General features: G+C 38.7%; 1 protein-coding gene across 4 annotated transcripts in view; it reads right to left on the bottom strand.

Moving 5' to 3' along the window:
* The window catches only part of LOC134212898 (trissin receptor), a 529,260-nt gene extending 521,366 nt beyond the window's left edge, over positions 1 to 7,894 (bottom strand). For 3 of the 4 annotated variants that reach the window (XR_009979373.1, XM_062691202.1, XM_062691203.1), the window contains exon 1: positions 7,047 to 7,894. The gene's annotated coding sequence lies outside the window, so the exon portion shown is untranslated. The remainder of the gene's footprint in view (positions 1 to 7,046) is intronic. The other variant, XM_062691200.1, reaches the window with a different exon arrangement.
* Between the last annotated feature and the right edge of the window lie 15,121 nt (positions 7,895 to 23,015).

A 23,015-nucleotide genomic window follows, 5' to 3' on the forward strand; every position in this document is an offset into this window, starting at 1 on the left:
ATTCATGTCGACTAACAAAATTGTATATCCGAGAGCCATCTCCGGTAGTAGCTAACTATTTTGCTAATCTGTCTAAACAGAATTGCAGTGTTTTAGTCAAGGCTTTGACAGGTCACTGCCGACTCAACTATCACATGGCAAATATTCAACGTGTTGAATCTTTTGTCTGTGATGGTTGTGAATCCAATTATGGAACTCCTTATCATCTGATATGTAACTGCCCAGTTTATGCGCAACTGTGTTTCCAAATATTTGGTAAACACTTACTAAGTTAAATTGACTACAGAAACCTGAACCTTCAAAGTATTCTGTTGTTTATAACCCGTTGTGGTACGGAGCTATGAGCTTTTGTACGTTCCTTTCCTTTTTGTTCACTTCCTTTTCCGTCAGGTGCGTGATGAGAAAGGCTGTGAAGGCGATGGCACAAATCTCCCGAATTGAGGTGAACGTGCCCCTGGAGCCGACGTTCTGATACCTGATACCTGATAGCTAAGGGGTCGTACACATATTACGTAAGCACTTATGGAGGAGGGAGGGTCTGTCATTTTCTTACGCTCCATATAAATAAAAATTAAATTGTTTGAACAAAATCTTACATGGGGGGAGGGGGAATTTGAAAAACTCAGAAAAGCTGCTTACGTAATTAGTGTACGGACCCTAAGTAACTCCCAACGATTCAATAACCATCACCTAATAATGTAAACGGTTGGTTCTATGGCTTACATGTGAATTCAAGTTAAGGATTGATTTTCACAGTTATATTAAACAACGTTTTTTTTTTTTCAAAACGTAAACAATTCGTTAGGTTGGAATGACGCAAAAACGCACTAGCGGAGAAATTCAATTTTATTACCATATTCCAGGTAATTTCTTGCTTACTGGTTTGCATAAACAGCTAGAATTATGCCTCCTACCCATAGGCGTAACTAGAGTCTCGGTCTAGGGGGGGCCATGGCACCAGCTGGTGGGATGTAATTTTCAAAGGCGATTTAAAGCACTGTGCGCATGGATTGCAATAGAAATTGTTTGACTAAGTTTATCGCTCATTCGTCCTAGAACTTAAAAAAAAATCGCGAATAATACAATTGATTTCCAATGATGCTGTGATTGCTTCAAAACGCTGTGTCTGTATCAACTTGTCTTCTCCGTGTTACTAAATATGGATAAGTGTGTAATCTAAGATTCAAGAATCTTCTTCGAATTATCTATAAATGAAATTCGATATGAGTATATTTCTGAAAGTTTTCAAGCATTTCCATGATTACTTAATGCATAAAGATCTCGATTTTTTTGAAACTTGAAATTTTTGAAACTCTTTAGATGTGGAATAAATTCCACGAAATTTTGTCATAATCAATATAAGTATTCATGCAATTCCAAAATGTATGCTATGTGCTGAAATAGTTAAGTACCGATGAACACAAATTTGGAATCCTCAAGTGTTTTTTATGAGTCATAAATTCCATGAGTCATAAAATTATGAGTCATAAATCAAATTCCAGAATAACATAGGGTTTTTGTAGTTACTGGCGTTAGGAAGAGGTTTTATTATGGTTTTCTGAATAGGTGAGAGATTTCTCTGCAAAAATCAATGAGACTTGAGAAGCAACTAAATCGATCTGAATTGTGCTGCAAAAGAAATGTTTTCTGATACGAACTGGTTTCTAAATCTATTTTTTATCCTAAAAAACAAATTCTAACTAAAGCAGGCACAAAAGAGTTTTCCGTTGATACTTATGAAATCGCCAAAAAATTAAATGGAACTAGCTCTTTTGAGGATTATAAAAATATTTCTTTAATGCAATCTCTGTTGTGAGTGCGAAGGTTGCCTAAGTTTTGTTCTAATACTTTCAATGGAATGCGTTGTTGATTTTTCTGTCATTGTAACAAAGATTCTTAAGTTTTATAATTTTATATCTTTCTGTGCCAGAATTATATAGCGAGAGCAAAAAGCTCTATAGGAATTTGATCAACTGTTTTGCGGCATACCTTGCGATTAACTCGAAGATTTTCGAAAGAATGGTCGTTCGAAATTTCATTGACCGGATTTGTGTACATGTGCTCATTTTGATGTTGTTGCTTCAGTCTTTTTTGAAGCGGATGGTAGTTTAATAGAACAGAAATATTCATATCTTAATACAATTATATTTTTATGTTTCTGCGACCAGGATACTAGTCAAACGAATGCAGAACAAATTTATTATTTTAAGCTAGCACCTGAATTAGAAGCGGCATTGATTTTAGCTTAAAAATCGAGAAAATGTTCCCGGGCATCCAAATTAAATATTTCGATGCTTTGCTGAATGACTATGACCATTTGCATAGATGTGATAACGCAACAAAAAATATGTTTATAGAATTCATAATCAAAATTAAGAAATATGTAAATGAAATAAAAACTGACTAAGTTGGAATTACTTTTCAAAATTTTCTGGGGGGGCACAAGTAGGTTTGGGGGGGCCAGGCCCCCTCCGGCCCCCCTTATTTACGCCAATGCTCCTACCTGATATGATTACGTAAAGATACATAATTACAATGATTGGATGCTTATTTTCGACGCAGCGTACATTGATGTTTTTAGTTTAGTAAGTGCGTCTGCCGCTATCTCTTGTTGTTGTCAGTTGTTGTAAATCCTCGCAAAACTCTCATGTGTTGTTACTTCCTGATTTAAAAAAAACGCTTTTCTTATACCATATTTCAGATGAATTAGGGTATCCAATCATGGTTTGAACTAGTGAAAAGCTAAATATATTATATTACACTAATTAATACACTAATTAATACACTAATTAATACACTATATTTGGAAAAGCGTATCATGGTTTGAACCATTTTGAAATCAGTAGAAATTACCATCTCATTGGCAGGAAATGAACCTAAAACAGTATGAATGGCATATTTAAGTATACTGGAAGTGATAGAGTTTATTTAAACATTCGTACATATTGTTTGAGTAATAAAATGAAGCGATTTAAAAACGTCCTGAATTTGCGGTAAATCCCCCCTACCAGTGGCATAATTTCAAAAAGCTCGTAAAGGACGCATTTTATGACACAGGAGTGAGATCAATATATCAAAAGAACGCTATTTTTATCTGTAATCGATTGACGTCATCATACAATTAAGAAACAGTTTTGAATAGTTAAAATAGTAACATTTATACAAGGTAAAAATTGATCATGGTTTGAACTAAATTCGTACCATGGTTTGAATTAGTAAATGCAGTCATGTTCTGCCGCTGTCCGCTAGGAGCGCTGCATGCGCCTAGCTGAAGCATTTTGTTTACATTTCCAATATGAAAAAATCGCAATTTTCATATCGATAATTTAGACGATTTTCACACGTTTAGAGTTACTTTTTTTTCTGTCTTTATTAGGGAGACTTTCAACCCGAGGCTGGCTCGTCTCCGGATAGTTTAGAGTTACTAATCTAATGCGAGAAGATGAATAGTAAAACAAATTTGCTTTTCTATAGATTTCCTCAGCGTTTCATGCATGTGATTAGTATTATATTTAGGAGCTGCTGCAGTAGTTCAAACCATAGCACGAAATTAGTTCAAACCATGAACAGTGTGGTCGTGTAGTTCAAACCATGGTACGAATCAAAGTTATGTAATTATTAAGTTTTTTCAATGAAACTATGCATAAATATGGGCACCCAGGATGTTTTTAGAAAGATAATGAACTAAGCTTCCATATAAACTAGAAATCGCGGTTGTAACATGTCCCTTTAATGAAATAAATCAACTTTGTTTTGACGGCTCATCTGAAACCCGCAATTTGGTTCAAACCATGATTGGATAGCCTATACTTTTAGCAAGTCTGAATTATAATGAAAGAGTTGAACTACAAACCATCCTCAAAATGATTTTTAAAGTTCTTCAAAATAATAAGCGATCCTAATCCATTATATCGTCGAATTATTATACGAGTAAATGTCAACATAATCGAGTTATTTTCGTCGTGTTATCGTTAGGAATATTTCGATTTTTGATTTTCTCCTGCTGCTATGAATCAAAATCGCATGCCGCAACGGCTGTCCCCAATATAATTCAAAAGAGTTTTGGTTAATCTAAAAAACTAAAATTGTTAAATAAATATGTTACCTAACATAGTGTGATTGTTATCCGTACATCTGATGTGAAAAAATAGGTAAGTTCATTCAGAGAACTCCTATACTGGGCAGAAGTAAAAAATCTTGAACAGCCTGCCTCCTAAAAAATCATGTCAAAGTGATTTTCACGTAAGTTTATTGCATTTATCAGTTGAAAAAGTGCAGAAATCTAGCGTAGTGTAACTAAAACGTGCTCGATACACTTTTCTAAAGCAGCGGCGATAAATATTTCCCTGCAATTCGATGTGTTATCGCTAAATTGTTGATTTATGTTCATGATGAGTGATGAACATTTTATCCTATGCCAATGTTACCTCCAGTAACCTCATTGATTTATGTTTTTTTTTCTAGGAAAATTTCAATTTTTTTTATAATTTTTTTTTTCTAATTGTAATTTTTGCTTTAAAAGTGTTAATTTATTTTTATTAAATTCTTAATTGTTTATGGAAATTTTCACTTCCCTGGCACCCCATACTACCATAAGGAGTTTAACAATAGCCACCATGTCAACGGATGGTAACTCATTACCGTCCGTTGTCTATGTGTAAATACAAACATTATGTGTTTTGTTAACTGTTTGTTTTGATAAACTGTTTGACTGGTTGCACCGACCTCTCGGCCAAGCGCACGCAGCGATGTAGATACTTTTCCCTTGGTTTTACTTTTCAGCTTCCTTTGGAGCTTCTTGTCGCTCAGGCCATCCAGAACCGGGCTTTCTTTCGATGCCCTAATTGATGTATAATAGTGCCAAAATGTTGTAGATGCCGGAACGGGCGTGTCCGGCGTCCACAAAGTGTCGCACGATGTCTGTTTTCGACGCGGCGGGGTGCTGTTCTTTGATCGCGCACACTTCTAAACGGAGTTGCTTCATTGTTTTTTTTTCATCACGGTTAGAATTCGACTGATAGAGCTGTTAAAATTTGTCTGCTGACTCATGAGTTACTATAATTAAAAACTCGGCATTGATTGTCCATTATTTTAAATGTAAACGTTATTACTACTTCCAACTCGGAAATAGGGTAAAATGCCCAATACTGGACCCCCTAGTAGCGGCATTTTGCTCTTCCCGTGATAAGGAGTAGAAATTTTCAACATATTAATTCTGCTTTATATCTAATACCAAGTTCTGCATCTCCTCTTCACGACACATACATAAAACACTCAAATACACGACGTTATTCGTAGAAATTAACATTTTAAAGTCTGACTGAATTCGCCCTATAGTAGACACCCTGGGGGTCCATAATGGGAAATTGCTTCCCTATAGTCGACTCTTCATTTGATTTTTATGTTTCGTTTCGGGACGTTCTTCTTCCTATTATGGACCCCCAAAATATTCCTATAATGGACACTCTCGTGTTTATTGTTTATAGGTTTGTAAAAATCATCTAATTTGGTTTTCCATGGCATTTCCAATGCATGTAATCAAATCAGTGGCGCAGCCACGGGGGTGGTTTTGGACATAAACCCCCCCCCCCCCCCCCAGAGACAAAATTTTTAGTAGAAATTTTATTTTCGAATCTTCTCGAATAAAGAAAAAAATGTTCAAAACACCCCCCCCCCCGACCAATTTTCTGCCTTCACCACTAAATCAAATCATAGGACTGCAAGGTAGGTTCTCCCCATGGAATTTCATAGCAGAATGTTTATATTGTGCTGTAATAATGCAAAAATGGCTGGTGTCCAGTATTGGTTGGGGGTCCACTATAGGGCACATTACCCTAAATAACAATAATCATTTTATCGACTAGTCATCGTTGTATGCTCAAACCTGTTGAAAGGATTCGGAAATTTAGATTCCCAATAAAGCAAATATTCTCGTAATTAGCGCTTGCTTGTAATGTGACAGATGGCCGGGAGCCCGCTACATTTTCATTTGGTCTCTTAGAAATGAAAATGTCTGAATTGCAAACTACATCTTATCACAAGCTTATCGTATTTTGCTTTAATTTTCATTATATAATACACAAATGATTCCACATTCGCATAACATGATGGTTAATATTCAATGGTACCAACTGGCTTTTAACTATAATTAATCATAATTATTGTTAATTGTCGACTGGAATTAAAGTTGCTTATGGATGTGGCTTTCTCAGTCTGGGGATAATCAAAACAGCTAGATTTTGAAGTTATCCGACATTTCGGCCGAATGCATTTGGCCTTTTTCATGGGCAATAATTTCAAAATCTAGCCGTTTTGATTATCCTCAGACTGAGAAAGCCACATCCATTAATCATAATTTTCTAGAAATCAAACAGCGGTATTTCGCCCAAGTGGGGTACGTTATAAAATTTTAACCTACACTCCTCAATAACATTTCAAATACATTATTATCATTAGCCGACTTACTGGTATAATGCATTTGACCACAAAAACCAAATACGCTTATGTTGTGAACAAGCACTTGAGCATCTGAATATCATCCTTAGAGGTGAGTGCCCCATTCTTTTCTGAAAAACGCTGAAAAAATGCCACATAATCCAAAAAATCCCGATGATTTTTATTCAATCGTTGATTCACTGCCTTATTTCTTTCCGTATGCGTTGGATGCCAATAGAAACATTCTGGGGTAATGTGCACTAAACGTGATTCAGCGTTCAATTTGCGGTCGTGTCTCTCAGACTCGTATGTCTCGACATACAAACATTGATGTTAGCGAATTTTACATATCTTTTTCTTTTCAAATATACGTTTAAATCAGAATCTGTTTATTTACTTTTTTCAAGAGAATCGTTAACACAGGTCCATTTACCATTTCACCAAATATACATTTGGTTTTAGGATTCAGATTCATAACATCCCCTCTCCCAAAACTCCTACCTATATTCATGGTTATGCGATTTAATTTAGATAATTGATTGAAAGCTGTTTCTGTTGGTCAAGAATGCCACTCCACTGTGCCACAAAAAAAAAGAAAATTCTGCACTTACTTTCACTTTTTCCAATTAGTTCTGGTTCACAGGCAATATTTTTTTTTAAATTCAATAAGCATAAGCATCCAACAGACTCGATCGTTCACTAATCTTTTCTATACCACAACTTTTCAATCCACTTTCGGTACGCGTTCCGTTAGATAAACTTTTCCAATTTGATCGTTTCGCCTATGCGGCAGACAAGTTGCCAATTCGATTTTTGTTTTCCGCCTGTCACACTTGCACCATCATCTCCGGGACCTCTCGAATTATTCCAGAAACTTTCTACACATCACAATGACTTGGAAGCGTGCCCAAAACTTCTCCGAAAGAAGGGCCAATTTCGACGAAAGACGCCTCAGATTCCCACGAACAAATTCTCGCACAATTTGATTCAATTTCACTGACAGCTTTTACGAGTGATTACAGGAACTCTCTTCGTAGTGCAGATAGCTTGCACAATTTTCTCCGAAGTCGTTTCTTCTGAATAACCGGTCCCTTCACTAAATCACAACCATCAAGCACGAAGGAAATCGCAAAATTTGATATCCTTTAGAAACTTGGATCCATGCGGTAGTAAACGAAAACTCCATCATCCCAAATCTCCAACGAACCCTTAATTTCCCGTCATTCACATATCACTTAAAAGGGGAGTATCTCATCTAAAATCCTTCCACAAAAGTTTCCACGCTGCCAACGTTATTGACTTCATCCAGGATAATCACCCGAGGGGCTCTCACTGTCAACAGAAAAACGTCAGCACAACAAAGTCCACTACATCAAAGCGGAAGCAGTTCCTCTTGGAACCGCACAACTCCTCAGAGGGATCCAAAACCGTTGGAAAAGCTGCTGAAAAGTCGACTGCACGCGGCGAAGTTCAAACGGGTACTGAACTTGAAAACCGACTATGCTGATAGGATCGGATCAGCAGCATCTCACAGAGCCGCAATAGAATAGAAGGACAACACAGTGCGCCGCCACTGTTGGCGTTGGCACGCCGTCATCGTCGTCTGTCGGCCGTGCCCCATTCACAGATTTGTAAACAGCTGGTCGTCGAACAGCCGATTGCACAGCCTGTGTGGGGCGAGCAATGCAAGACGGGGCCATGCGTCTTCGTTGTTGTCGTACTGCCAGCCAGCCCGCAGCGTAGAGTAAAATCGAATGAACCAGAAGGGACAGCAGAGCCGAACGAATGGCGAACGGCAGTTTGATAGTGGCGACCATGTGGGCACCGAATTCATTCGAGATTGGCGCGCGAAAACTCGAGAATGAATCCATGGCGATTGAGATGGTAACAACAGAAGGCGGATCATGCGTAGTGTGATGTGACACGAAAATGAATGAAACATGTTGCATGGGAACGGAGGCAAATGGGCTGGTTCCGATGGGAGCGAAGTGTGGGTACAGTGACAAATTATGATATTGTACTGCCAACACATGGACACAGATGATAACCCGCTGATTAACGATGATGGGCTTGTTTACTTGGTATTTGGCGTTTTCTTGGAAATTAAGTTTGTTGGGCAACTTTCGAGAAACCAACATTGGGTACATTTTTAAAGCTTCGTTAAGCTTTCGGTTGAAATCTACCAAGCGTCTCCATGATACACTTCATTGCAAAGCCCGTTGAATCAAATCCTTAATGGGAACTACCTCGGTCGGGAAATCATAACAAAACTATAACTCAGTTATATCAATGCATATGGTTGATTTCCAAAATAACCTTTGCAGATAGTACGATGAAAAATTATTATTGTCCAGTTTTGTTTCATATCATAGTTATAGCAATATTTTTACCCTTGTCCATGCTTAAATTCATGAATTAATGATATCATAATCAAATAACACTTAAAAGTGTCATATAGAAAAATCAAATTTATCTGACAATGAGGATCGCTGATGCATTCTAATAAGACCAATAAGACATCAGTCAAAAACTGTTGGATGTCTCTCAAAAGTAAATATCCTTTTTCTGCAAGATTATTCGAAAATTATTGAACAGTCGACCTCTATCTTCAAATTAACTATAATTCGGAAAGTGGGACAAGGCCTAAAATTGCCAAAGAATCCTTAAATTTATAAAGGCAATCGTCTTGACTCAGAACCTTAACATGACTCGCATCCCAAGCGCATGATAAATTGGCATTCGAATTTGCCATTCGGCTAGCACGATGATACTTTTATGCCCAGGAAAGTCGAGACAATTTCCAATCCGAAAATTGCCTAGATAGGCACCGGGAATCGAACCCAGCCACCCTCAGCATGGTCTTGCTTTGTAGCCGCGCGTCTTAACGCACGGCTGAGGAGGGCCCACGAATACCCAACGAATACCTTCCTCCTTATCCAACTCCGTGGTACTTATGACGGTATCGCTAAGTCGGTGGCCTCTCGTTAAGTAAATACCGCATCAACACTTCCTTCCACTCCCTATTTACGGTGAAGATGGGTGTGACCAGGAGTAGTAATCCTCATACTTTTGTTATTTTTATTTAAGACTGGAATCAAGGACCTCTCCCCTTCCTGATTTCTGATAGCATTCTAAATAAGGATCTCACAAGCAAAACATGATTAGAAACATGGTAAGATTTACCACACTGTGCTAGAGTGATTCAAATTTTTACTTTTTGCTTTCTGATGTTTAAACGATTGCATTTACCATTTTAATTCATTCATTTATTCAGACTAAGGCCGAAGTGGCCTGTGCGGTATATAAGAGTCTTCTCCATTCGGCTCGGTCCATGGCTACACGTCGACAACCACGCAGTCTACGGAGGGTCCGCAAGTCATCTTCCACCTGATCGATCCACCTTGCCCGCTGCGCACCTCGCCTTCTTGTACCCGTCGGATCGTTGTCGAGAACCATTTTCACCATTTCCAAAGTATGCACGATTTCCAGCCACTATACGTCTCCGAATTTCTCTGCTGGTATCATTTTCGGCAGTCACCAGTGAGCCCAAGTACACAAATTCTTCTACCACCTCGATTTCGTCACCACCGATGCTGACTCGCGGTGGGTGGCTCACATTGTCTTCTCTTGAACCTCTTCCTATCATGTACTTCGTCTTCGACGTGTTGATGACTAGTCCGATCCGCTTGGCTTCCGTCTTCAGTCTGATGTAGGCTTCCTCCATCTTCTCAAAGTTACGTGCCATAATATCTATGTCGTTGGTGAAGCCAAATAGCTGGATGGACTTATTGAAAATTGTACCACTCGTGTTAATCCTTGCTCTTCGTATTACCCCTTCTAAAGCGATGTTGAATAGCAGACACGAAAGACCATCACCTTGCCGTAACCCTCTGCGGGTTTCGAAGGGACTCGAGAATGCCCCTGAAACTCGAACTACGCACATCACCCGATCTATCGTCGCTTTGATCAACCGTGTCAGTTTATCCGGAAATCCGTTTTCGTGCATTAGCTGCCATAGCTGGTCCCGATCGATAGTATCATATGCGGCTTTGAAGTCGATGAATAGATGATGTGTGGGCACGTTGTATTCGCGGCACTTCTGCAGTACTTGGCGAATGGCGAATACCTGATCCGTGGTGGAGCGTTCGCCCATGAAACCCGCCTGGTACTGCCCCACGAACTCCCTTGCAATTGGTGCTAGTCGACGGCATAAAAGTTGGGAGAGTACCTTGTAGGCGGCGTTCAGCAATGTGATTGCGCGGTAGTTGCTACAATCCAGCTTATCGCCCTTTTTGTAGATGGGACACACGACACCTTCCATCCACTCCTGCGGCAAAACTTCCTCCTCCCAAATCTTGGTAATGACCCAGTGCAGCGCTCTAGCCAGTGCCTCACCACCGTGTTTAAATAGCTCTCCTGGTAGTTGGTCAACCCCAGGGGCTTTGTTGTTCTTCAGCCGGCCAATCTCCTCCTGGATTTCCTGGAGATCCGGAGCCGGTAGAATTATGTCCTGCGCGCGTTCCCCCAGGTCCATCACCATACCGCCATCTTCGTCTGCCACATCGCCATTCAGGTGCTCTTCGTAGTGCTGCCGCCACCTTTGGATCACCTCACGCTCGTTCGTAAGAAGGTTCCCGTTTATGTCCTTACACATATCGGGCTGTGGCACGTGGCCCTGACGTGAACGGTTCAACTTCTCATAGAACTTTCGTGTGTTATTAGCACGGTACAGTTGCTCCGTCTCTTCACGGTCTCGATCTTCCTGCTGACGATTTTTCCTCCGGAAAATCGAGTTTTGTCTGTTCCGCGCCTGTTTATATCGTGCCTCGTTCACCCTCGTGTGGTGTTGCAGCAATCTCGCCCATGCTGCATTCTTCTCTTCTACTAACTGCTCACATTCACCGTCATACCAGTCGTTTCTCTGATCCGGGGCACCGTGCCAAGTGCAGCGGTTGCGGTGCTACCAATGGCGGATCGAATATCTCTCCAGCCATCTTCAAGAGACGCTGCGCCTAGCTGCTCTTCCGTTGGAAGTGCCACTTCCAGCTGCTGCGCGTATTCTTGGGCTAGTCTACCGTCTTGTAGCCGCCCAATATTAAGCCGCGGCGTCCGACTTCGACGCGTGTTGAACACCGTCGAGAGTTTTGGGTGCAGGCATACTGCAATGAGGTAGTGGTCGGATTCAACATTCGCACTGCGGTAAGTGCGGACGTTCGTGATGTCGGAAAAGAATTTACCGTCGATTAGAACGTGGTCGATTTGGTTTTCCGTTTCTTGGTTGGGTGATCTCCATGTGGCCTTGTGGATATTTTTACGGGGAAAGAAGGTGCTTCGGACTACCATTCCGCGGGAAGCTGCGAAGTTTATGCATCGTTGGCCATTGTCATTCGATACGGTGTGCAGACTATCCGGTCCGATGACCGGTCTATACATTTCCTCCCTTCCTACCTGCGCGTTCATGTCACCGATGACGATTTTGACGTCCCGCAGTGGGCATCCATCGTATGTCTGCTCCAGCTTCGCATAGAACGCTTCTTTCTCGTCGTCGGGTTTCGTGTGGGCAGTGCACGTTGATGATGCTATAGTTGAAGAAACGGCCTTTAATCCTCAGCTTGCACATCCTTGCGTTGATTGGCTGCCACCCAATCACGCGTTGGCGGATCTTACCCAGCACTATGAAGCCGGTTCCCAGCTCGTTGGTGGTGCCACAGCTTTGGTAGAAGGTAGCCGCCCGATGCCCGCTTTTCCACACTTTCTGTCCTGTCCAGCAAATCTCCTGCAGCGCCACGACGTCGAAGTTGCGGGGATGTAATTCATCGTAGATCATCCTGTCGCAAGCTGCGAAACTTAGCGACTTGCAATTCCATGTTCCAAGCTTCCAATCGTGATCCTGTATTCGTCGCCTAGGTCTTTGCCGATTATATCGAGTCGCATTATCTCTTATATTGTTCGTAATTATTGGTTTTCCAGGCGGCTTATTGGGCCTGCGCAAACCTCCTGTCTCGCCGGAGGGCCATCGTGTCAGGGCTGTTTAGCGTCCCACCTAACACCAGGACTTGGGCTTGTGCGCTTTGAGCGGCACACGGTAGCTTTGGCGGAGCCTACTTGTGGATACATGCAGCTTTTTATAGAGGTTTAACAGGACCCACTGTCAAACCCCACCACATCCTAGGCATGCGCCACAACTCGCAGATGGCCTGGGGAGGGATCGTCAAGCCCTTGGACATAGTCCCTGCTGCCCCCATTGCCATTTTAATAACCCTAGTAAATTTTTAGTTAATTTGGATGTAATATGATGGTGCACACGTCATTTGAAGTTTATATGGAAATTACTATTTAATCGACCCTTATATGAGATACCGTCCCGTGAGGTGGCCCATGAACTATTTTAATACAATCAACACGTTGACTACATAGAATACTTTCTAAGCTGAAAGGCAGTTGTTATTGTGATGTGAAGCGATTTGCTGTTTGTAAGCAAAGTTACGAAGAAAACAAAAATGCTCATCATTGATATTAATGTTATAAATGTTATGAATATATTCTTTTACGTGTTAAATTGAATTTCCCACGATTCAGTATTTCCCTCATAACTTTTAATATAAAGCCATGAATCAGGCGATTTGGAAACTACGTGCTTTTTTCAATATTTTGTCTGGTGCGCAAGCTAAGAGAGCCATTAATGTACATGAAGTTAAAACTATGGTAAATCAGTTGCTTCATTATGCTAAACAATTGACTTCAATTTCCGCACTGTAAAAACAATATTAAGATAGGTTTGAGCCTTGGAGATTGGAGCAGCCTAACTTTATTGTACTCAGTGACTGAGTAAAATTGTATTTCCCTCTCCTTTTTTCCCAAGGAAATTGAGAATATGAAAGTTAGAGTGTGTAAAAGAGCATGTGATGAATTTGAGATTCAAAACTGCATCAGTTTTGAAATCACCTTAAGAACCGCGCCTTCCAGAGTCGGTTTGCGCCATTTCTCGAAGCGTATGAATGCGGCATCCAAATCTAAAGTAGCTTCACAACAACAGGTAAATGTGACGGACGCAATGGTTAGTAGGGTAACGGCTGTATTTTAGACCGGGCTCATATCTTGGACCACCTAGCTAAATTTTGCATTTATATCAAACAAAACTAAATAAAGCATACAACATTTCAACTTTATTGCAAAAAAAAACTATCCATAAGGTATCTTCTACATTTGTTTCTTATAAAATATAGCAATTTTGAAAAAAATATTCTCACGCATTTAACCATTCCGGCTGGATTAGACCAAAACCAAGATGCCATTGTAAAATTTAAGTCAACTTTCAAAAGCTGTAAGTTTATTTGTACATAGATTTAAAATATGTGAATGATGTTGTTGACTTATTAAAACCTATTTGAAGCAGTTTCATATCTCGAGCAAAACATTGTGAGTTTAAAAACAGTATTCTGAGGCATGTCGAAAATAGGTTCATTTTTCATTGAACCGAACATATTTTCGACATACCTTTATTTTTAGTTCAAGATCTCTTAAACTTTTGTTTTTACCAACCATTTGTTTCTCTAGTATCAAACCATTCATAAATTACTGTCATACCGCATTTATAAACTACCGTTCATTGATGTAAGCCCTAGGAAAATGTCTATTAAACCAACATGTAACTGTTTTCATTATTTCCTTACGATCGTTTGGAAAAGAACGTGCAAGGAGCAAAAAAGAATCGGACAACTACTATCAATAACACAAATGAAACAGATCTGGCAAACTACAAAAAAGATATGGCAGGGTAGGAGTAATCAGGTGCATACATCACGGCCATGGACAGAACGTTTGTTTTGCTTTGATGATGCTGCACCGAGTGGTACTGAAATTGATAAAAGCTTCAATACCCTTAGCTGGTAGATATTGTTCTAAGCTTGGTGCTTATAAAAATGTATTGCTTAACAAGGACTTTAAGGATAAACGCCGAAAATGCTGGAGATCACTAGCTTGATCTAATAGTAACATAACTTTGCAAGCAATACAAAATTGTTCGAGTGGTCCAAAATATGTTCAACAGGTGGTCCAAAATAAAAACAGGTAGTCCAAAATTAAATCTTACATATCCTCAGAATTTATAATAGTTTGGTTCTTTCGGTGGGATTTACAACATTTTTACCTACAAATCCTACCTAGCATTCACCACTGTTTAGTTGCTTAGGGGATTGATCAAGCATTATTACAAAATCCAACTTTTATTCGAAAAATTGTTCGGCCATCTCCTAAAGTGGTCCAAAATACCTCCCTTACCCTACCGAACTGAAAAAAATATAACACCTTCAAGGTTTATCTAAAATCATGAAATGAATTTGTCATCAGAAAAAAAAAATTAAAGACTTAGTCAAATGACGTTTCACCAACTATCACATAGAGTAGAGTGGAGCAAGAGTGCGCGTGGGGTAAGAGTACGTTTACGATTATTTGAAGTAATAAAAAAAGATAAACTAGCAGCACTGCCTCCGTTCGACAGGTATTCTGGCCAACAATTATCATGTGTAATTGTAAACGATTTGAATAAACAACAAGGGAGATATGGTGTTGGATAACTTTTTGGTCATTTTACTAAAAAAAATTGGATTTCCGCAATTAGTATTTCATTACCATATATAGGTTCAATCAGGTGAACATTATACCATTTCGATAACCTATTGTATAGAGTACTTTATGGTACAGAACACCAATCCGGTTGGTTTTCCAAGAAGTCAAAACCATTACTTAAATAATTATTGGGACTGTGGGGTAAAAGTACGCAGGAACCGGTGGGGCAAGAGTACGCATATGAATCTTCAAGTTATGATGTCAAACCCGTATCTCCGGCCGAAATAAGACTTCTTCCAAAGCGTAAAGATCCACAACTAAGAAAAAAGGGACAGAATTCGAAATTATCACAAGTTTCTAGGCAAGGATGTTAACGATCATTCAGTAATTTGCGTTCGATCATTTAGTAGTTTGTCAATAACACATTCCAGAAGCTGAATTTCAAATCATGTTGTATGGTGGACTTCTAGAGCGAAGGTTTTTCTACAACTTTGTCTAATAGTTCGTTATTAGAATTCAACTAATAACGAAGTGAGAGCGCTAGTTGCAGTAACTTAAACTAAATGATTGAAATTTTGTTATCATTTAGTCTAAGTTACTGAAACTATAGCTATAACTCCGTTACTAGTGGAATTCAAACAACGAACCATTAGGCAGATTTGTAGAAAAACCTTCGCACTAGAAGTCCACCATACAACATATTTTGAAATTCGGATTCTGGAATGTGTTATTGACAAACTACTAAATGATCGAACGCAAATTACTGAATGATCGTTAACATCCTTGTTTCTAGGATAAGTTGAAGTAATTCGGTGTTAGAAAGGACTTAGCGAACAAAGCACTGAAGCGAAATAATGAAATTGTATTAGGACTTGTTGTACACCTAAACATAGTACGAAAACACAATTTTATTTAAACAAAAGAAACATTCATAAATTACGCAACGTTTAGCTGGGAGGGGTTGCGAGATGTATGAAGATCCATATATTTTTTAGAGAATTCATACAAACAGTGTAAGATAGGGGGGAGGGGTGATGAAATAGCCAAATTTTACGTTACGTGATTGGTGGGCTTTCTTTAAGGAAAATGCCTTTGTATACGCCACGCGAAACCTGATATATATTTTTACCGCTATAGTTTTTTTTGTATATATAAAAAACACTGGTTTTTCGCATGAAAGTGCACATTTTTAGGACCCTCTCCCCTTTTAAGAGTTACGTAATCTTTAAACATTCCCTAACATATGCTCATTAACCATCAATTAAATGTTATTAACTCTTATTTGTGTTAATATATACTTAAAGCACATGATTGGATAAATGCGTACTCTTACCCGATGCGCACTTTTACCCCACCAGTGTGGTAAGAGTGCGTTTTTCACTTGTCTTGCAATAAGGGTTCTACTAAAACGAATCTCAATAATTTCAATATTTTTTCCACTGGGTAACATAAAGGAAGAGTATATGAATCATCGGCACTGATTTGATATGCAGAAGATTGCTTCATAAGGGCCACATGATCGATTGAAAACTAAGTGCGTACTCTTGCCCCACTCTACTCTACAGTAGGGTGGCTCAAATAAGTATGGGAAAAACTTTTTTCAATTTTCTCTCTAATCTTCTCGCGGTTTTCAGCATAACATTCTGTATTTAATTCTACAAGAACTGAATGAGTATCATTGTTTTTGATCGTAAATTGTGCCGTCCACTGCAATTCACTGTTTTTGGATGTTTCTGCATACATTTTTGTATATAAACTTCCAACGAGTTTAGCACCGCCCAAACCTTAACCGATTTGGCTGAAATTTTGTCCAGAGCATCAGGACATCAGATAGAACCGAATAAGAAAATTGAAAAATTGTTTTTTGAGCCACCCTAACATACAGATAAGTCCGCATTTCCGTACTTATGTTTCAAGCCAAGGAAAATTTAAGGAATTTTGAAGATTTTTTCAAAAAAGGAGAAAAAACTACCGAGGAAATTGGCGATGTTTCTCCAACAAATTCCAAAGACTATCTCGAGGAAACTTCAAAGAATAACCCGAATGAATTCCAATAAAATTCTACAAAGTGTTCGGGAAAACCCCGTAGAATTTTTGAAGGAAATCAGAAGAACGATCCGCAGGAAAAGAAAATATTCGAGGGAAATGTGTGACCCCAAATGGCCGGAGTGAAATGCGATCACAGCAGCTCACCGTGTGTGCATGTGCACGCCACGGAGATCGGACCAGAAGAGGCCGAGTCATGGCATGCTACTCAACGATTGAAATGCTGAGGTGTTAATGCATAATCACACGCTGATGATAGCTTACTCAAACCCCATATGTCCCTTCTTCTCTCATAAATAGAAAATGGCAAAAAAAATCCTCTAGCATCCGATGCAATGATTATTTTTATTTGCGCGAGACGAAGATAAACATTAAACATGCATTTGAGAAACCGAATATTAAATACTACAGTGAACTTTCCTTTACTTGATATTGAAGGGACCATCGATATCGAGATAAGGAATACATTTATATTTGACCGAATAGTTAAAATTTAATTGCATATTATTCGGAAACTCAGCCGTACAAAAATACATTTTTGGTTAAATATCTTGGCTGTGCATATGCACAGCACATGTTTCGCAATAAACAAATTGATATGAAATTTGCGAAATATAATCCACGTGTCTTGGAGGGACTCCAACCCTCAACCTCCTACTCTCTAGATAAGCGTGATAACTCCTAGACAACAAGACCACTTAAAGGTCACGTTTGCGGAAAAGCCAACAGAATCCGAGTACCAACCTCCACTGCTGTTAGCTCTGTTTTGAAAACTAAATATCTTTCGGATGCTTGATTTGTCCAATCTGGGTTAGAAAACACTGTGCAGCGACGTGAAAAGCTTTTGTTAACAAAAGCATTTTCGCCCTTTTGAAATGTTAGTTCCGATTTCTCACTATTTATTTGTTATTAATCTCTTCGCACATCTTCCTTCTCACATTTCCTTTTCCACTACTCACTTTTCACTTCTCACTATTCATTTATAACTTCTCACTTCACACTTCTCCCTTCCCTCTTCCCAATTCTCACTTCTCAATTTTCATTTTTCACTTTTCACTTATAATTTCTTATATCACTTTTTAAATCTTACTTCTGAATGTTTATTTCTCTCTTATAATTTATCACTTCTAACTTTTCACTTCTCACTACTACTTCGCTCACTTCTAACTTCTCACTTCTTATTTCTAATGTCCCACTACTCGCTTATCACTTCTTACCCCGCACTTCTCATTGCTGAATTCTCACTTCTCACTTTAAACTTTTCACTTTTAATTTCTCATCTCTCTTCTTTACGCTTCTCACTATTCACTATTCATTTCTCACTTCACACATCTCACTTCTCATTTTTCCCTTCAACTTCTTGCTTATAACTTCTAATATCTCACTCCTGACTTCTTATTTCTCACTTAATACTTTTCACTTGTAACTTCTAGCTTTTCACTTCTCAACACTACTTCGCAATTGAAATTTTTTACTTCTGAGTTCTCATTTCTCACTTATTACTTCTTATTTCGAATGTCTCACTTTCAAATTTTCACTTATTATTTCTCACCTTTCATTTAGCCTTGTGTCACTTCACACTTCTTATTTTTCACTTTTCACCCTTCACTTCTCACTTATAACCTATTATATCTCACTTTTGAAGTCTCATTTCTAACTTATAACTTTTCTAACTTTTCATTTCTTACTTTTCACTTCTCTCTTTTCACTTCTCACTTTTCACTTTACACTTCTTACTTTTTACTTCTCACTATTCACTTCGCCTTTCGAATTTCTCACTTCTAACTTCTTCAGGTCTCACTTTCCACTACTCACATTCTCACTTCTCACTTCGCATTTCTCACTACTCATTTCTTCATTTTCCCTTCTAACTTTTCACTTCTGACTTTTCATTTCTCAATCCTTACTTCAATTCTCACTTCTTATTTCTCACTTTCTCGCTTATCATTTTTCACATCCAACTTCTAACTATATTGTGCATGTAACTGTTTCGTACAACATAGAGTTCGCGAGGTGAAAAAGCATTGGAAAATTACTTCGAGATAGAGAATATCGAGTAAGGGAGATATCGACTTACGGAGGGAGCACAATAGACTTCTAATTTCATCGAGTAAGTGAAAACATCGAGCTACAGAACATCGAGTTAGGGAGAGTTCTCTTTATGTCTGAGACTCGATTTGTGCAATTGACCAGGGTAACCACTTCCTTTGGTGGGGTTTGATCTCACGAAACCAGGAATCTATACCATTTCGTCGAAAGACATTTCGTCGAAAGACATTTAGTCGAATGACATTTGGTCGAAAGGACATTACGTCGAATGGACATTTGGTCGAAGGGACATTTAGTCGAAAATGTTTTTTTTAATCCTTAAGAGACGCAGGACATTTGGTCGAATTACATTTGGTCGAAAGGGCACTACGTCGAAAGGACACTACGTCAAATGGACATTTGGCCGAATGAACATTTAGTCGAAATCAGATTTTAGAATTAAGAATTAAAATTATTTGTACATTTAGTCTAATGACGTTCCGTCGAATGGCTATTTGAAAGAAAAGTACTTTAGTCAATAACAATTAAAAAATAAATGGTTTATTGCGGTGTTTCTGAAAGTCTCATAATTGTTGCTCCAATATTGCCCAAAGAATGATGGGCTCATATACAAAGAATAAATACTAACACGAAAACGGTGAATATTTCGAAAATATTCCCGACTGCATATTGACTTTGGTGAACTCCTCTAGCCAACTACAATGAATCTATACCACCTGGTCAAAAGAAATTTAGTCGAATGATGTTTTGTCATTAGACATAGCGTTGAACAGATTAGGTTATATGACTATTTGGTTGGAATTAAACTCTCGGCCAATAATTAACGAATTATGGTTGGAAGACAATTTTATACTGAGCTAATTTTTGTATAAATATTGAGTGAAAAAAAGAGTATCAATAAAAAGAATAAGAACACCATTTCTTTTCGACCAAATGTCCCTTCGACTAAAAGTCCTTTCGACGAAATGTCATTTGACCAAATGTCGTTAGACTAAATGTCAATCAACGAAGTGTTCCAACGCCGACTACGTTGAAGTATTAGCCAAATAACATTGGTTTTAGACCATGTTACCATATTCACCATCTGGACCTAATATTTGACTATTTCTGAAGGTTTTCAATTTTTCTATAATACACCGGGTCTCCAGAAGTTTCTGTTAGCTCAGGTCCTCATCGGCATCCGTATTCGTTTCTTCCGCTACTGATTGAACCTTCTCACGTCCACTGAATTTCTCTAATCAATTTATTCATGTATCTTGAAGATTATTTATTCAAATTAACCAAAAATCTATTGACGAATTATCCATTTAACTAATTACTCTTATTACCGAATAAACACTTTCAATGTTCGACTTATTTTCCATTCGACTAAATGTCCTTTCAATGTCCATCCGATCAAATGTCCATTCGACTAAATATCAATTCGACTAAATGTCCATTTGACTGAAATTCTATTCGACTAAATGTCTATTCGACTAAATGTCCCTTCGATCAAATGTTCTTTCGACTAAATGTCATTCGACTAACCGTCATTCGACGAAATGTCATTCGACGAACTGTCCCAAAACCCAGAACGCTAGACAGGTGCTTTACTTACTAAGCTACGAAGGACCGGTTGTGCATACCGGTGCTCACCTCTATTTCAGTGAAGGATGAAAATTTCAAGAAGAAATATTCAAGAGATGGGTAAAATTGAATGCTATCGAACAGATGTAAGAGAGTGTCTCCGATTTCGCATTTTTTTTTAAGACGTTATTTGCAGTGATATGAGCACCAATAGAAAGCTAGAGGTATTCTCCGAAGTAACAACTACTTATATAAAGTTTATTTTTGGTGAAACAATATTTTGTACATGATTGTGGGCCACATTTTAAAGCCATTCTTCTTCTTCTTATTGGCATTACATCGCCACACTAGGACAGAGCCGCCTCGCAGCTTAGTGTTCATTGAGCACTTCCACAGTTCTTAACTGCGAGGTTTCTAAGCCAGGTTACCATTTTTGCATTCGTATATCATGAGGCTAACACGATGATACTTTTATGCCCAGGGAAGTCGAGACAATTTCCAATTCGAAAATTGTCTAGACCGGTACCGGGAATCGAACCCAGCCACCCTCAGCATGGTCTTGCTTTGTAGCCGCGCGTCTTACCGCACGGCTAAGGAGGGCCCCTTTTAAAGCCATTAGATAGGTAAAATATGAAGTGAAATGCTTTTGAATTGATGAAAATAACGTTTATTTGCTTTGGAAGCCTACAGTGATGAAAATTTTTAAAATAGGGCGTTCAATGACAACATGGAAGGGGTCTTCCTAAATCATGCGGTAAGATGTGCGGCTACAAAGCAAAACGATGCCGAAGGTGGCTGGGTTCGATTACCGGTTTGGTTCAGCAAAATTTTTGGGTTGGGAATTTCATTGGTTTGCCTAGGCATAGAAGTATCATCGTGTTACCTTCATGATACGAATGCAAAAATGGTAGCCTAACTGAGAACATCGCAGTAAATAATTCTCGCTTATTTTTTCAAAAGGACCTAAGTAACATTTTTTCATGAATTAATTTGAGTACTGCAATCAAAAGCTTTCGTGTTGTTCGGTTGATTGCGCTATTCAAATTAATTCATTTAAAAAATGTTATCTAGGTCCTTTTGAAAAGTTAAGCGAGAATTGTGGAAGTGCTTAGAGAACACTAAGCTGCGATGTGACAATGTCCCAGTTGGGGATGTAATGCCAATAACAAGAAAATGAAAAAAAAAAATGAAATAATATTCATGCATGTAAAATAGCTCATTCTCATTCCAGCACACTTCAATTCAAACACACGGGACTATCGCAACCATTGCAATGGATCAAGGTAAGATAGACGTTATTTCCAGGTCAGGGCATATAGAATATCGGTTCCTATATCAATAACAATAAGGCGATGTGCACATGAAATACGTTGATTTCTCCCCCAATATTCAATAACCATGAGACCAATTATGCTCACCTCACATAATTTTTAATTGAAAGCAATTTGGTGACTTCAAAAATGAAATAATTAAAACATTTTTTTAGTATTTCATTGAAAATCATCATCATCTCCAGCTCTACCATGCACCCATTTCAATAACACACACATTCTATACCTGTACCATTTTCAAAAATATTATTTCCAACATAAAATACGCACACTATTACTCGTGTGTATGCGTAACGATATTATTGCAGTGGTTAGCTATGCTATGTAATGTGTTAGATAGTTGGATGACAATAATTTTCAACAGTCTAGAGTCTGATTTGGTGGGACGTCAATCAAGTTCATAGATTGAGATAAATACGAAGTGGGGAAGTAGCAGCCCGGGGACTTAACATTTTCTGCATATAAAACAGTTGTCACACACCAGTCGAACATTTTACATATTGGAATAATAAAATAAACTTTCAAAGGATCTACGTTTATATCCATGGGAATGTAAAAAACATCTTTTCGTACTATGCATCCCACCCGGTCTGCTTAAAAACCTAACAATCGAGAAGCTTTCAATCCATCTGTGCAGTCAAACGGTCCTTTATCCGAAACACAAACACCGGAAAGGACCCGGAATGCAGGCCTTTTCTCCTTTATTCATTCAACCCACAAGGACCGGCAACGGGCGATTGTTAGCACAAGTACGCCTGTTAGTCCGTCCTTTCAAACATTGATTCCGGCCACGCTGTCACTTCCCGCCCGGTTGCGGTGCACGAGTATCGTCCAGTGTTGGAAGAACTGAAGCGACCCTTCGATGAAGAGCTACTACACGGCCGAACTACCAATGCTGCTCATTGCATGTACGAATAGGTGCGACGAAGCTAACGAAAAACTTTTCTGGTAGAGCTCCACGAGTGCAGTGTCAGTATAAAAAGCACTTTCGTATCGCTTTAAGGTCCACTTTTTGGCACT

The sequence above is a fragment of the Armigeres subalbatus genome, chromosome 2 (genome assembly GCF_024139115.2).
Source record: "Armigeres subalbatus isolate Guangzhou_Male chromosome 2, GZ_Asu_2, whole genome shotgun sequence".
NCBI lineage: Eukaryota > Metazoa > Arthropoda > Insecta > Diptera > Culicidae > Armigeres > Armigeres subalbatus.